The sequence below is a fragment of the Aedes aegypti genome, chromosome 2 (genome assembly GCF_002204515.2).
Source record: "Aedes aegypti strain LVP_AGWG chromosome 2, AaegL5.0 Primary Assembly, whole genome shotgun sequence".
Classification (NCBI taxonomy): Eukaryota; Metazoa; Arthropoda; class Insecta; order Diptera; family Culicidae; genus Aedes; species Aedes aegypti.
In genome coordinates this window covers 319,536,873-319,552,576 of record NC_035108.1, presented here as the reverse complement: position 1 = coordinate 319,552,576, position 15,704 = coordinate 319,536,873, and positions in this window count along the sequence as shown.

Sequence of the window (15,704 nt, the reverse complement as noted above, 5' to 3'; positions counted from 1 at the left end):
TGAGGCCAACTAATAAATCCCTACCATATCTATTTGATTTCACGAATGATTAATTGATGCGAAGGTTCGCAAATGCATTTATAAATGTGCGAGGCATTGAATATATGCAAATCTTTGTGCTGCTGTACAGGTAGATGTGTCAATTGGTAGAACTTTGATGATAGATTTGCAAACCAAAATCAGGTCGATTCTTATTTAGAGTGGAGGAATAGTTAGCATAATAGCTAGCAGGTAGATGGGCAACATTGACCCTGAAATTGGTCGACTATAAAGGTACTTTTGACTCATTTTTACCATTGGTACACTCTTCAATATCCAACGCTTGTCAACGGATGGTGTTGCTGCATAATATTGTCAGCAATCAGACTAACAGTTGGGCAGAATCAACGTTTCTGAAGATGTTAACAGTTTGAAGATCCAATATCAGTGACAATAATGGATGTAATTCACACCGGCCAACGACGACGACGAAACGGTTGGTTCGATGAAGAGTGCTAGAAAGTGACACACGAGAAGAATGACTTTAGAAGCCGCATGCTAAAGGCCTGTCTTTAGCAGTACCGTGGTGAATCAAAATCCAAACGGTACCAATATCCGGACACTCTGGTAAAATACATCAATTATTGGTGGAATTAAATATTATAGTGGTAAATTTTATTCATAATTTCTACTTCCATGTTTGCTGATCATTTTACAATCATTCGTAATCTAGTTACCATTGCCTAATAATTAATAATAATCAAAACAAAAAAGTCTTTCGTGTTGGACGTGTTTTTTTGTTACATTGTGAATCATTCCGGTAGAAGTAAAGAAGAACGTGCGTTTATATTCAGCTGGCAGATATGTGTTTAATTTACATTATTCTCAACGTATTTTGAATATAACAGTAAAATAAACATTAATTCATGTATTCGGAAGCACTACACTCGTGAAGCTCGTGTAAATACGCATATAAAGGTGTAAAAGAGACTGTCCAGGATTGTCAGCAGGTAGTTTTAAACCCGGACACCATTCTAAAGTATTGTGTTTTACTTCTAAGAGTGAATATTTAAGGATATATCTGGAAGAAATTTTACAATCATTACAAATATTATCAATCAGGTATTATTAGTGAATAAAATGCAGTTTTATGCTCTGAAAAGCAGTGTGACTCAAATATTTCGGAGGTTCTAACGACATGCGCCCAGCCCCATATGTACGGATGCAATTGAGGTAATCGAACCAAAAATTTACAACCATTTCATTACAAAAGCATTATAGATCACTGTAATGTTTATAAATGAGACATAAAATTAAATGATTATACACTTTTTATGAATTCTGATGCAATATTCCATATTGAAAGAGCGCTGTCCGAATTATGATTCACAAGTGTCCGGATTTATAAACAAGTAATGCTTCTGGTGTCCGGATTTAAGGTCAAAACAAGCTTGATTGTTTCAATGATTTTCATGATGAAACCATAACTTTTATCATAAAATTTGATTTTCTTATCAAGTTCAGGTATAAAACTATATGTAGCAATAATAAACTCAAATCTCATTCGATAAAAAATGGTTTTAAACGGAGTTCGAACATATGTCTCAGCTTAAGCGTCCGGGTATTGATGCATCACGGTACATAGAGCATTATTGGACTGCAACAACTGAAGAAAGCGCGATAGCTTAAGCACAAGATAGCATGAACCGGAAAGATATGCGAAGATTTTAAGTAACGGCGCACGGCACAGCACCGTACCAGTGCCTGCCATGTACAATAATCGAGAAAGGACTTTGTTGACCGATGTTGAACGGTGGAAACGGAAGCGACAAACAGGATGAACATAGATGGTGACGGTCATTCTTTGGACCCACCGATTATATAACCATATGGGTGATTAAAAAAGCTTTAACTGAGCTAAAAACTGTAAATATCCCGGTCGAGATTCTAAAGCATCGAAATCAACACCTTAACCAATCGAAATATCAAGTACCTTAGAATTTATGGGAGGACGAAGGAATACCTATGGTTTCGATGGTTTCGCTCAATCTACAAGAAAGGTTATACTCTGGGATCCCCAATTATAAATGATCTACCCTGTTAAATTCAGCGTACAAAATACTGTCACGCATCCAATTTAACGGTCTGAGGCCGTTCGAGTAGGGTTCCTGAAGACCAAAATTAAGTATATAGGGTAATTTTTTTTCTTTAACTTACTTTCTTTTGTCATTTTTTCCCCAGTGTGTCATATTCAATATTTGATATTAAAACTAATTGATAAAACATAAAAATTTATTACATAAATATACGATTACTTAAACTGAGGGAGATCTATGAAGTATTAACGTGTTGGTGTATTTTTAAATGATTTTGTTGAGAATAGTTTGACAATATTTGAATTCTGAAGGTAACATAATAAAACTTGTGAAATAGTTAGCAATTTATCCCCGGATTACGGTAAATGAAATCTGATAAATATAAGAGAAATTAAAAATTTGAATATTTTTTTAAATTAAAAAAAAAAAATGATCGCGATTATGTAATAATCTGGTAGACCTTGAAAAATCGACCCTAAAATTTGTGAAAATAATGCCCAGCATTTCATAAAAGTCATACTCAGAATTCAACGTATGTATGATTCAAAATCCTGCAAATATTTTTGTAAAAGTCATATCCCAAAACCTGGCAAAAGTTTTAGTCAGAATAAAGCGAGAATTATGTGTAGTATTGTGCCTTGTTTTTCTTCTGAATCTCGCCATGTATATTCATTTCGAAATGATACCTTGAATGTTTTGAGTAATTTGTCCAATTTGCAAAAGAAATCTGCTCATCATTCTATTAAAAATTCACCTAAGTTTTTGTCAAAATCTTACACAATGTTTAACCTTTCGGTTGTCGCGCAATTTTTAGTAACGAGAGTAGTCGCGCGTTGTACTTTGTACAACACCCTTGGTTTTGCGAATATCCCAGGAGTCTGACCACCTAGAAAGATGACGTCTTCGGCAAAATTGTTCAGTAGCTTAAGGGCTATTATTATTATAGCCAAGAAATTCGGGATATTACCGCTAGGCGGCGTTAGTGAGCATGAAACTTTTGTTTCTCAGATCTCATGATCCTGAGCACTTAGAAAGATGACGTCTTCGGCAAAGTTGTTTGGTAACTAAAGGACTATCATTGTTTGAGCTAGTTGATTCAAAATTTTGCCACTAGGCAGCGCTAGTGTGCATAAAACATTTGTATCGCAAATGTATCAGGAGCCTGATCACTTAGAAAGATGGTGTCTTCAGGCAGAGTTGTTCAGTAGCTCAAATTCTTTCTTTGTTTAATCCTTAAAGTTTGAGATTTTATAAAACAATGGTAGTCCCTGAGCTTCTGAACAACTTTGCCGAAGGTGCCTGTCTAAAAAGTCGAGATCCTGCAGTATCCGCAAAACAAAAATTTCATGCTCACTAGCGCCGCCTGGTGGAAAAACCCCTATTTCTTGGCTCAAATAATGATAGCCCTTGGGCTACTGAATTACTTTGCCGAAGACACTATCTTTCTAAGTGGTCAGGCTCCTGAGATATCTGCACACAAAAGTTTGATGCTCACTAGCGCCGCCTAGTGACAAAATTTTGAATCAAATAGCTCGAAAAATTATAGTCCTTAACTTACTAAACAACTTTGCCGAAGACGACATCCTTCTTAATAGTCAAGAGCCTGAAATATCTGCAAAACAAAGGTAAAACTTACATGCCCACTAGTGTCACCTAGGAGTCAAATTTCGAATTAAATGAGGTACCATCAAATAGCGCTTCACCTCCAGAACAACTTTAATAAAGACCCCAATTTTCTATACTATCTGGATTTTAAGATATGAGGATTTGAAACTATGGTTTCCTCGAACCGTACATAGTGCGTTCATTATTATGCGACTTCCATGTATATTTGTTGATTTTACCGTATTATAAAGGGCCATACTGTAAATAAAAACTGTTGAGTATTGTTCTTAAGAAGATTCTTGAGGAATACATTTTGGTTTGGTGTCGATAGATATCTTTGTTGCAAAATGATAGCATATAAATCACAACTGTTGTACAAAGTACAACAGCGCGACAGCCCGAAGGTTAAGAAAGAAGCCTTGAGTATAGGTGATCATTTTAAGTTTAGTTTTGGAACCTCGTTTTCGATACCCAAAGATCAATTTCTATCGTAAGAAAATTAAATTAAATAGCACTGTTTCAGCAAATGAAAACTTTTAGATGTAGATATTAGCAATTTTGGGCTTTGGTATTTGGTTTTAGAGTTTAAATTCATATTTTTAACAATATACGAATTGTTAACATTGTACAACACACATAATTGAAGACTTGAAGAAATCTTTCATAACGTGAAAGATAAATCCAACTGATTCGCAAATGTAAAACTATCGCAAGCTGAATTTAAGTAATTTGTACTTATTTCATCATTATGCTGATACTCAAGTTTATTAACAAAGCTCCAATGTTATAATTTTGAAATTTAGATGCCAGAGAGAATCCTGGAAGGAGTATGAGAATCCTGAAAAGTTTTTGATGAAACCTCACAGGGATTTCTCATAATTTTCACCTATCTTCTCAGGACTCTTATTGAATTTTTCTCAAGATTCACATTAGATTATTCTTGGATTTTCATAAGAATCTATTCATGTACATAATCAGAATTAATTTTAGTCATCGCAGTAGTAGTAAATTTCTTCTTCGCAATTTTAGTAAATTTCTTGCAGAATTCTCATCAATAAAAATCTTAGGCTTCTCTTTAGAATTATTAAATTCTCTGAATTCTGAGAAAATTCATTAATTCTAAACAGAAGCCTGAGATTATTTTGATGAGAATCCTGCAAGAAATTTAATTTTGATTATATTCATAAATATGTTCAGAATGTTCTGCAGATTATCATCAGAATCACCTCAAGATTCTCATCAAAATCCTCTCAGGATTCTCATCAGATATCATCTCTCGAGATGCTTGTCAGAATTCTCGTAAAAATCAGAAATTTTCCGATGATTCTTCTCAGATTCAGAACTTTTCAAAGTTCTCATCAGAAACCTCCCATGATTCTCATCTGAATCCATTCAGGATTTCATCAGAATTGATGCCAAATTTTTATCAGAAGAGTTCCAGGAATCTTATAAAAATCGTACCAGGATTCTCATCAAAATCCTTCCAGGATGCTCATCACAATCGTGCCAGCATTTTCATCATAATCTTTACAGGATTCTCATTTGGATGTTTTCATGATTCTCACCAAAATTTTCGAGATGAACCAGCCACGATCGTTAATAAAGACAATAATAATAATAACCAAAACCTTTTCCAAATTTTACTTCAGAATACTTCCAGGGTTTTCATCAGAATCCTTCAAGGATAAATCTTCTAAAAATAATCCTTTCAGTAGTTTTTTTTTCCTGTTTCAAAATGTTTACAGTATTCTGATTGATATCCTTCATAAATTCTCATCAAAAATCATTTTGGATTTTTATCTGAAATTCCTCCAGGATTCACTTTAAATCTTTCCACGACTCTTTCCAAACTGTTTAGGGTTCTCATCGGAAACATTGCAGAGATCTTATTTGACATTCCGTGATTCTCAAAGAGATTCTTCCAGGATTCCCATTATGAGATATCCACGATTCTCAACAGAATTCAATCAGGATGTTCATAAGCAACCTTCCAGGGATTTCATCGGAAATCTTATTGGGAATTTATTCACTTATTTAGTTTTGTTTATTTCAGAAACCTGAGAGGTCGTTCAATAACACTGCGGAACACGTTTTTGTCTCAAGCATCAAAATACCACTATTTACTCAATTAGGGATTGCTGAATCCATTGCCGTTTTCAAAAATATTTTAGCACGTCTAGTTTTTAAGGGGCCCAGATAGCCGTCGCGGTAAACGCGCAGCTATTCAGCAAGACCAAGCTGAGGGTCGTGGGTTCGAATCCCACCAGTCAAGGATCTTTTCGGGTTGGAAATTTTTCTCGACTTCCAAGGGCATAGAGTATCTTCGTACCTGCCACACGATATACGCATTCAAAAATGGTCATTGGCACAGTAAGCTCTCAGTTAATAACTGTGGAAGTGCTAATAAGAACACTAAGCTGAGAAGCAGGCTCTGTCCCAGTTGGGACGTAATGCCAGAAAGAAGAAGAAGACGTCTAGTTTTTGAGACATTGACTGTTAAAAATGCTAAATTTGACGATTTCAGCCAATTTGCATACAAGTTTTCCAACTTGTATGGCAATTAATTTGCTTCATTTGTCACAAAATTCAAACTTCATATGATAAACAATGTTGTATTTTATACAACACTGTTGAAAAACCTCGCTTTTCGTGTAAAACAGTAACGTGGTAGTTCTGATTGTGGAAAACCGCGCGACGACTGGAAGGGTAATGCAATCTGAGTAGAAAAAAAAGCCTATGTAATAAAAAAAATAATTAAAAAAAAGACACGGTCATCGTTTTCAGCCATTTAGTTGCACATAATGTAACTTAACATAAGACAACGGGCAAACATATCCTAGTGACACATCCAAGAAATATTCCTGAGAAAAAGTTCCAATGTCTGAAACGGGAATCGAACCCAAACCCTATGGTACGATGCGGCTCACAACATATTATGTCATTGATAACAAAACTTGTTCAATTTTTTTTTAAGCTGTGAGTTATCAAAAACCACCTTGAGCCGATGTTCATTTACTCGATAACATTTGTTCACAGAAATTGTTAGAAAAGGTAATTCCATGAACAATCGAAACGAAATGGGTTTGCTGTATTGCCTCCCGACCAATGAATTACAACAAAATTATATCACAATTTCATCAAGATTTGTTACACACAGCAAATTTAGTTTCTTTTATGCTAGAAGCACTTTGAAGTGAAGGAGTAAATTGTAACACAAATAAAAACAAAATCAGTTATAATAACAAAAGCTGTTTCAAGTTTGTTTGAATTTAAAAGTGAATTATAAGACAATTTGTTATAGAAATCTGTGAAATGATAAAATATCAAATTTTGTTATGATTTAGTTATGGAAAAAACAAAATGAATTATATTTTTGTTTGATTTGAAACATACCTGTTGAATGTGTCGCAATAATTTCGTGTTCGCCCTTTAGCCATATTTACTGTAGACAAAAAGATAGCAGATAGCAGATAAATTCTCATTTCCAATCAGATTTTTCGCCGCAAGATATACCTTGTCCTGATGAGAAAAAAATTTGGGGTGGGTAATGTCTATTGCATTACCGCGGGGTTGACGTAGAACTACGATGATTAATAATTTGATTTGTCATGTGTATGAATTTGTAAGTGTACTAGTTTTGTGTTGTTATTGATCGGATGAAGTTTTCTCTTTTTGGACTCATTTTGGTAGTCCTGGAAAGAACCATTTGTCGTTCTGTGGTTCCGAGAACCAGTGTTTGGTGTTCCAGGAATAATGCCAGATGATTGAATTTGTTTGTTTGGTCGTTGCTTCCTTGTGTTGCTTGGTTGGGTGATCGGTTTCTGGCTCCAGCGGTAGTTTACCAAACTCCTCTAGTAGATTAGATGTTTGATAGCTCGGGTGCTTCGATCGTTAGAATTGATAGAATCGGTCCAGTGCTTTGGTCTGTAGCAATATCCATTGCATGAGCATTTAGGCTCTGTACATTGATACTCATAAATATGCAGGCTTGGCCGCTATGATCCAGTATTTCACGCAGTTCGTCTCAAAGCGTCACTAATCGATGATTGCCTAAGCGCTGCAGCTCATTCCTTAAGTCAACCCTCTTGGGAGAATTGCTGACAGTTCCATCACGCCAGAACTTGAAAAAAGTAGAGTTTGTCAAAAATAGTCATTGCAATGAAGTAACCCGCGACAAACCAACATATACTAATTGCTGATCCTGGCTTTTGTCATAGTCGTACACGACCTCTGGGAAAGTTCCACCTTGCGACTTATGAACAGTAAAAGCACAGGCACTAACCATCGGGGACTGAATGCGTTTGCATTTGATTATGCCGCACAGTTTGAAAGTAAAATAAAAATACAGGAGTGAAATTGGAATTTCAAAACCAAGAGCCTTACGTTGGCATGAAATATTTTGAACTCTTATAACTGTTTGCTGGTTTAACGAAATTCCTTGAATGGCACCTAAATTGAAAGACAAGACATCAATGGGTCATGTCGTTTACTTACTGAATCCTTCATACCTGTCCAAATAGTTTAATTACTGTTTTAAAAGAGAACGTTGATTTCAAGCAAATTTATAAATAGCGGTGCTAGAGAAAATTTGACGTCATTTGCTTTCCATTCTCCGCTTGGATCGCATCACAGTAGGCGACAGATCGTCTGGCTCGGACCGGGCATGTTCTCAGGCACAGACATCGATAGCGAAGGACCTCCCCGTTTGTCTTGCTTCGCTCAAATCAAACTGTCGAACGAGCGAGAGAAGATGCCGTCCGAAGCCAAAGTCATCACCGCTGCCACCGCCAAGAAGAAGAAGAAGGGGAAGCAGTCCACAGGAAAATTTGCGGTCGAACTGTGAACATGGTCGGGCAAGTCATTCTCGTTTTGTGCTTCACCGCTTGTTTGCGTTCACCCAGCCATCGTCATCGCCGCCATCATCAGATTTCGACTTAAGCCCGGTGATCCACTACTTGTTACTGTTGTGCGCCATCCAAGCCACGAAACTTTCGGTTCGTCGTATAAGCAATTAACTTGCTCAAATTTATACATTTGAGTTGAGGATTCCCCGTTTGACCATGGCAATCAACTGATAACATCCCGCAGTGTTATTTATCTGTAAGAGCATCAAAGCTAACAAAGTCATCGGCCCTTTTCAGAGCCATCAAATTAGTGGAAAAGAGTTAAACGAGAAATATTTCCGACTTTATATATGACTTCTAATATTCCCAAATCAATTTCACAGCTTCATACAAAATTTCATTTGTCATGAATAAATTATGACTAAACATTTTGAGACTGTAATCGCGGACGCTGCTGCAGTGCCGTCGGGGTGAGAGCTCAACATTTCACAACGATTGAAAAATAGAGTGGCATTTCCAACAGCGTCTTTGATGTTCCATATTTTAAGGAAACACTTTGATTAGGAAAATTATCACATGTAACAAAATTGCGACATATTTAGAATGCTTTTGAAAAGACATTCTCATTGAACAATTGTAATAATTTTGGCACCCATGGATCTGAAATTTACCTTCATAATAAAGAAAACTATTGATTATCAATAGCTCGTATTGAATATTTAGTTAATGTCAACCCTTCCAGCAATTCATGTTCGACCAATTTCTCACGCATTACCATTCTCCGCAATTTTCAAGTAATTCCAAGCCCAACACATTATTGGCACATACCCATTTCCCAGATTGGTCGATCAGAAAGCGAAGAGCACAAAAGGGAGGAGCATCATCTGCTATTCCAAGGTTATAAAACATGCTTCCTTCGTCGGATTCAGTTTCATTCCAATTCCGCTTTCGAGCTGGTAAGAGCTCCTCCGAACATGCTCAGCGAAAAGTACCTCGCTGCAAGAAATCTGCTGAGCTGTTAATCTTCAAGCTGCCAATCCAGCATCTGGTTTGTGAAATCGCTCAAGATTTCTAGGTTGACCGATCCGCGCTTCTAAATTTCGACTCGTGGTAAACTCGTAGTCACAGCATCCAAGCTCAATCGGCCGTTTTCAGGGCCAACATACTTTCATAAAAGGGTTTATTGGATGATGTTTACTGAATTATCTATAATGATCTAAATATCGCGGTATACTATAATTTGGTTCACATAATTTACCCCAAATAATTACATGAATTTGAGAATTTATCGCTGCGCACCGTCGGACCGAAATAACATCATACTACTCAGCATTGTATGGTATTTCTAAAAGCATCGTTGATTTATCATATAATGGGGGAACACTTCCTAAATTCTCGAGTATGGAAATTGGAAAATGTATTAAAATTGCGACAGATTTCAAATACTGTTCAATAAACTGTTTCCTGACCAATTGTAATAAGCAACTATTGATCTGAAATTTTTCTACAGGTTAGTCTATTGCAAATGTCATAGTATATAAATCAGAACACATTGAACATGGATCAGAAATATTTAAAATTTGCACGAAACCAAAACATGCGTGATTTTAATTTATTGTGCGCTGTTAAAATAATGTTGATATTTTTACTGTCCATACGAACGCGCATGTGAATTTTCCAAGATATGTAAATCTCTAACCAAGACATCAACTTCATGTATCTTATCCTAGATTGGTCAATCAGAAGAAGGCGAAGAATACGAAAGGGAGGAGCATCGTCTGCAATTCAAATTTTGTAAAACTTACTATCTTCGACAGATTCGGTTCATTTAAGAGACGAATGACCTTCGGATTAAAATCCCTCTGTAACAACAACAGGATTCGGTTCATTTCATTTACATTTTCGAGCTAGTAAGAACTTCTCGTGATAAACACAGTATAGCTAGTAATATTTCTTAATGTGCTTACCACATACTTGCTATAATCTCTTAATTCATCTCGTAGCATCATACAATATCTGATTTATCACGAATAATCGACCATACGACAATTTGAGGATGGTCCGAGAACGCTGCTGCAGTGCCGTCGGGATGCAATAACAGCATAATACTCATCTTGTACATCCCTTGCCAAGACATTAATTTCATATAGCCTATTTTTCAGATTAACGCAATAGACAACATGTAGAAAAATCAATTCAGATCAATAGTTGCTCATTACAATTGGTCAAGAAACAGTTTATTGAACAGTATTTAAAATCTGTCGCAATTTTAATACATTTTCCAATTTCCGTACTCGAAATTTTGGAAGCGGGGGCCATGACTGGTCTTGGCTGGAAATATTCGTGGGGAGAAACTCGACCCTTTGCTGCAGGAATTTCATTAACAACTCTTTGGTAAAGCATAAATTTTCCGAGGAAAATTCTGCTAAAAGTGAACTTTTTCAAAACAACTCTTTTTGATTGGAATATTTATCAACAACTCTTTGTCAAATAAAATCATCCTAAATAACTCTTTGCTCCATCGCCAAACCAAACCATTTCATTGAATTCATCAAGTACAAGAATATGAATGGTAAGGAGAGGCAGATATGGTGTATATTTCGCTGGCGTTAGTTTCCAACAGGTCGCCGGTTGGCGCTGACTACTAATCCGTCCACTGAATGTTTTTCAGTTGTTGCTTTCGCTTCGTTGCTCTCTGGTTCCGTTCGCTACTCGCACACTGCTGTGGCTTTCACGCGCTCTTCTTTGCTGCTCCGCTGCTTGATCCGTTCGTTATGCCGTTCGATTTGTGAATGAGCTGGGAGCAGAACAACCAGTGGTTTTATTTGCTCGAGCTCCGATCACCGATGGCGAGTGGTGGGGTTCTCGCTTGGTTGTTTCGTCACTCCGTTCGCTACTCGCACGCGATTGGTTATTGCTTTCGCGCTATTTTCGTTGATGGTGTGATTCTTCGCTGAGAAAAAAAACTGCAACTCTTTTGATTTTTCATGCAAAATGACCAACTTTGATAAACTATATCTCAGTTATTTATGGACCGATTTGAATGAAATTTTCACAGAATATCAGACATAACTGAAATTTTAACATATATTATTGAGTGATTTTTCCAATCACACGTTGAAAAGCAGTAACGGTTTGACTAAAGTGAATTTTTTGACGATTTTTTATAATTGACATAACTAAACATATTGAAGGAATAGCTTCATGGTATCTTCAACAAATTTGTAGATTTTGACGAGATGAATAAGTTTGCTGAAGACAGTTTTTGTGTAAGGCTATCAGATAATAAGATAAAAAAATTAAGTAAGAGGTTGTTTCTAAGATACGACCGCCAAGTTGACGTTGGATAACGTTAGCCTCTTCTATTTCCTGGCTTGGGACCGTCACGAACTTATGAAAGATTTCTACTGCTAAAAATCCAATTAATTTTCACACTATTTGTTGCATGATTCTGATTTATTATAGACATTTGTGTTATTATTTTGTGTTTATACAAAATAATCACTTTACATGTATTCAGAAGCTTAGTCCGTTATATTGAAGAATAGATTTTTAAGTGTATACTTAATCATTGTTGAGCAATTACTTCAAAATATTTGAATCATTCCTTAACAATAGAAAATATATTGCATTCCGACAGCACTGCAGCAGCGTCTTCGGAAACATTCTCAAATTGTCGTTTTGTCAATTATTCATAACTAATCAGAGATGAATTATAGCAAGAATGTGGTAAACACATTAGCAAATATAACACAAACAACTCTTTAGTACACATTTGTTAGCCCTGAAAAGGGCCGATTGAACTGTGAGAATCGAGTAACTATTATTTAGTTCACCGACAGGTCTGTTGCTGTGAGAATTGCCAATACTGTTGCGCTTCATGGTAGAAATATTTTCAAAACTCTTTCAAAATTGAATTGTCGTCCTGAAAAGGACGGTTGGGTTTGGATATCGTCGATCGCCATTCCATGCTCAGGTTTGATGGATTCAGTGCTTCAGTTTTGAATTCTGGTCACGGTGATGGAGGTGATTTAACCTCAAAATCTGTACAGCGTACGGCCCTGCCACTTCAGAGTGTAGGCGACAGAATTCTGGATGACTTCAGCACACCGCGGGTTTTCTCGTAGATGAGACCGAAGGTACGCTTGACGTCACCACGGCGAGCCAGACGGCGGTGGTTTGGTGATGATGCAATTGATGTTGTCACGCAAAACCTTGCGATGACGCTTGGCGCTTCCTTTTCCGAGTCCGATCTATCTTCGGCAACGATTGTAAGAAAACTGATGCTTGGCCGCCGCTCGGCACCTTTTATGCGGTACGCAATGGATGAATTCTTCTTGCTCGCTCGCTGTTCACTGTTCGTCTCGCTCGCTCGCAAGAGAAGGTCATAAAAGGGACCGGCAGCCGCGCACATTCAATCATTCATTTGTTTCAATCCGTCCAGAGAACACTACGTCGATGGCTCTACCAAGCAGACTGCCCACTGGTGGAAGCGGCCCCACGAAAGTCGCTCGCTAGAGCGCCTCAGCCACCGGAGGAGTCAAGAAGCCGTATCGCTATCAGCCAGGAACGGTCTCTCTGCGTGAGATCCGTCGCTACCAGAATTCGACGGAGCTGCTGATCCACAAATTGTTTTTCCAGCGCCTGGTCCGTGAAATCGCTCAGGACTTCAAGACCGATCTGCGATTACAGAGCTTGGCCGTCATGGCCCTGCAGGAAGCGAGCTAGGCCTATCTTTGAGGCTACCAACATGTGCGCGATCCACGCCAAGCGTGTGACCATCATGCCGAAAGCCTTCTAGCTGGCTCGTCGTATCCGTGACGAACGAGTTTAAATTTAAATTGAATGACACAAGCAAAACGGCCCTTTTCAGAGCCACAACAATGCATTCCACGTAAAAGAGTTACGGCTAGAGATATTTCACATATTATTATTAATTTATTTATTTATTTAATTGCCAATTGAAATTTCGGATGTTTAGTTTTCCAACGGAGTGAAATGGCAAACAAAGTTTTACATAGGTTCCCGTCGGGCGGCGGTAGCATTTTTGCAGTCTACTCTGTGCGGTTATTTGGTTTCGACCGACAATTTCTTACCAAATCAAATCATCAACGAAGCTGTTGCTGATAAGTTTTAGCTTTCAAATCGACAAGTTTATACTGATCGCTTTGTCATGCATGTGGTTAGCGACGACGACGACAACGGCATTATTCAATCATCGCATAATGCGAGGCAAACCGGGATCCTCATTCTAGTGCCGTCCCCAATTTATCTCTCATGCACACAATGTCGAAGATTGCCCTGCAAGAGTGCGATGGGAAATTGATTTCTTGGCCCTGTGATTCTCGTAAAGCACTAATGTTGACGCTTATGAAAGATTGCATGCAAATGACTGACCGAAATATGAATCCATCACATCCATTCACCAGTAATGTCGCTCTTCACGTTGTAAAATTCTCATAACTCTCTTTCAAAATGAAATTGTCGTCCTGAAAAGGACGGTTGGTGGTAGTCACAATCGATCGAACTGGGTTTTCATTCCATTCTTAGACAGAAACACACCAAAAGATTACCGAAGACGATTTAATTAAAATGCGGTCGTGCGCGTGCGCGTGAAGTGGAATTTGATTGGCTTCGACTGAACACGAGATAATGGAGAGAAGTAAGAAGAAGACCGAAAGGGGCGTTTCCCTTTGAATGACGAAAGTGGCTAAGATATCGCGCAATGATGTCTGTGTCAGGAATACACAAGAAAAATGTGCTTTTCTATGAAAAATAAGACATGCTTCGATATTTCTCAATTTTTCAATAGTTTAGTCATGAGAATCAATAGTTTTCATTGTTGGAGTAGATTCGTAGAAAGATTTCCAATCGATTGGTGCAAGAATCTTGAAAATCTATCCGGGCGTTAGTAAGTTATTAACAGTCAAAATCTAACCACTTTTCGTGACGCGAGCGATTTTTCGTTTTTCGAAATTGTACCCCAGTATGTTGCCGTAAGACGTTATCCAACGTCAAAAGTTTTGAATTTTTCGTCGAAAATTACAGTTTAGTCAAATCGTTATTACTTATAAACTTGTGATTGGAAAAATTATTCAAAAATATATGTTAAAACTCAAGTTACATCTGATGTTCTGTGAAAGTTTCATTTGAAAATATTTCCATAAATAACTGAGATCTAACTTACCAAAGTTGGTAATTTTGTATGGAAAATTGAAAAAGTTTCAAATGCTTGTGAATAAGTTGGGGCCTTCCTTAGCCGAGTGGTTAGAGTCCGCGGCTACAAAGCAAAGCCATGCTGAAGGTGTCTGGGTTCGATTACCGGTCGGTTCAGGATCTTTTCGTAATGGAAATTTTCTTGACTTCCCTGGGCATAGAGTATAATCGAACCTGCCACACGATATACGAATGCAACAATGGAAACTTTGGCAAAGAAAGCTCTCACTTAATAACTGTGGAAGTGTCATAAGAACACTAAGCTGAGAAGCAGGCTCTGTCCCAGTAAGGACGTTAATGCCAAGAAGAAGAAGAATAAGAAGATGTGAATAAGTTCCCAGTTTATTCGACAAACCAGCTGAATATTTCATGGTTGCACAACAGCAACAGGGTAGCGGATCACAGGGATTTAGTTGAAATCTGGAAACGTAGCTCAATTTTGAAATCTTGAGCGATTTCACAAACCAGATTCTGGATTAACAGCTCAGCAGGCTTCTAGCAGCGAGGTACTTCTCGCTAATCAAGAGCTCTTACCAGCTCGAAAGCGGAAATGGAATGAAACTGAATCCAACGAAGACAGCATGTTTTATAACCTTGGAATAGCAGATGATGCTCCTCCCTTTTGTGCTCTTCGCTTTCTGATCGACCAATCTGGGAAATGGGTTTGTGCCAATAATGTGTTGGCTTGGAATTACTTGAAAATTGTGGAGAATACTAATGCGTGAGAAATTGGTCGAACATGAATTGTTGGCATTCCCTAAATATTCAATACGAGCTATTGATAATCAATAGTTTTCTTTATTATGACGGTAAATTTCGGATCCATGGATGCCAAAATTATTACAATTGTTCAATGAGAATGTCTTATCAAAAACATTCTAAATATGTCGCAATTTTGTTACATGGCATAATTTTCCTAATCAAAGTGTTCCCATAAAATATGGAACATAAAAGGCGCTGTTGG